Raw genomic sequence first — 2,225 nt, 5'->3', positions numbered from 1 at the left:
CCAACAGCCAGCATGCTGGCATTCTATGGCAACTGATTTCTCCTTGCCTGCCAGAGGCCCATGGATGTTATGTGGTCTCATACTCCCTGCAGTGCTGTGTTCAGCTCTGGGGCCCCCAACATAGGAAGGACATGGACCTGCTGGAGCGGGTCCAGAGGAGACCATGAAGATGATCAGGGGGCTGGAGCACCTCCCCTGTGAGGACAGGCTGAGAGAGTTGGGGGTGTTCACCTGGAGAGGAGAAGGCTCCAGGAAAAACTTATAGCGGTCTTCCAGTACTTAAAGGGGGCTACAGGAAAGATGGGGAGGGATTCTTGATCAGGGAGTGTAGGGATAGGGTAAGGGCTAATGGCTTCAAACTGAAAGAGGGTAGATTAATATTAGATATAAGAAAGAAATTCTTCCCTGTGAGGGTGGTGAGGCCCTGGCACAGGTTGCCCCGAGAAGCTGTGGCTGCCCCCTCCCTGGCAGTGCTCAAGGCCAGGTTGGACGGGGCTGTGAGCAGCCTGATGTAGTGGAAGGTGTCCCTGCCCATGGCAGCGGGGTTGGAACTGGATGATCTTTAAGGTCCCTTCCAACCCAAACCAGTCTGTGATTCTATGGTTCATAGAGGTAAGATGTAGCAGGACACTTGTAGAGGAAGTGAGCACCCACTGGTATAGCTGAAGTTATTAACATCTGAAAATGGTCCCACTGTAGAGCCTTTAAAGCAGACATACCCTAAACTGTTGTTAAAGTTTGGGCCAGATTTTAGCTGGGGGCTAGGGTGGCAGTGATGCAGCATATCCTGGCACTGCAAGGACATGAAAAAGACATAAGGAAAAGAGATACAGGGAAAGAAAGGGAACTGCATGAAATCTTTGTATTTCACATCTATGGCTGAAAGAATTATTCCTCAAACTCAGTGAATGGGACTGTGGATCTAGGCTGCACTCACCACTGTGACTTCTGGTTGGGATTTTTGTAACTGCCTCCAGATACCAGGAGCCCAGGCCAGCAGCATTTCAGCCACCAGCCAGAGCTCTCCAAAGCAGACTGTGCCTGCCCAGGCCATGGGCAAGCTGTCCCCATGCTGGTATCTGGCCTCTCTAGACAGCCTAGCCCTTCCACGCTTCTGGCCAAAGATGGAATTTACTGGAGCTGGAGTTAAACACAACATCTAGTGCTCCAGCCTGAATTGTTGGTTTTGATTGCACTTGGCTTTGTTCCCTCTATGTTTTTTTCCCAATAAAGCTTCAGATCACAGTGGCCGTTTAGCAAAAAGTATAAGCAAGCAGATCTGCTGTTTCTTACACACATGGCCATTGCCATGTTCTCTGCATCACTGGCATCCTGTGAATGCCTAACCAAAAAGTGGTGTGCTCAAAGAACCAAGTTTTCTTACATATTTTAAAAGCGTCTTTGTTCCTTTCCTTCAAATTGTCAGAGCCTAGTTTTAGCACTGTGCAAGTACCACTGGTGATCACATAGACTGGGCTTCCAGGTTTCCCAGAATGCTTGCTGCAAGCTTTCTGCCCACACCGGCCCCCTCTTTGTTTCAATTTGCCTTCTTTTCCCAGTTCTGGCATTCAGATGGTCTGAAATCCGCATCTGTTCATTGTACATAACTCTCGTGAACTACTTTTAGTCCACTAGCTTGTATCTCTTATCCTTGAACACCAAAATGATCACACTATCTCCCAGTGAGAATGGATGATACTCAGTATATAATTTTTGAGACCCCCAAATCTCTCAGCAAACACCTCACAAACTATGAGAGAGTTTACTTAGCTCAGCTAAGACCTCCCAAACCTGCACTGTGCACTTTCCCACCCTCCATTGTTCTATACCTGAACAACAGTCAGACCTGTATGTGGAAAAAGAGTGTCGGGAGAGTGGCTTATGCTTGTACCGACGGTGAAGAAGTTGTGGTGTTCCGTAGCAGCTGGTGCTGCTTGGACTTGGGTCTAAAGCTGTCCCACACGCTGCTTCACCATGACGGAGCGGTTTATGTTAACCGGGAAGTTTCTCCGGTCCGTAAGCGGTTAGATGCGGGGCCGCCAGAGCCGCGGCTGCAGTGCGCTCCCGGAGGGAGGTCTGAGCACACCCCGTCAGCCCGGCCGGGGAGGGTTCTCGGCGTGGCAGCAGGCTGTGCTTTCCAGGCCTGTCCCGCTCCCCGAGAGCTCCTGCCCGGGGCCCGCGCTGCGCGGGCACAGCCGAGGCGCTGCCCCTCAAGCTGCCCACCT

The sequence above is a fragment of the Athene cunicularia genome (assembly GCF_003259725.1).
Source record: "Athene cunicularia isolate RWA chromosome 5 unlocalized genomic scaffold, athCun1 chr5_part1, whole genome shotgun sequence".
Classification (NCBI taxonomy): Eukaryota; Metazoa; Chordata; class Aves; order Strigiformes; family Strigidae; genus Athene; species Athene cunicularia.
This window is presented reverse-complemented; position numbering follows the sequence as displayed.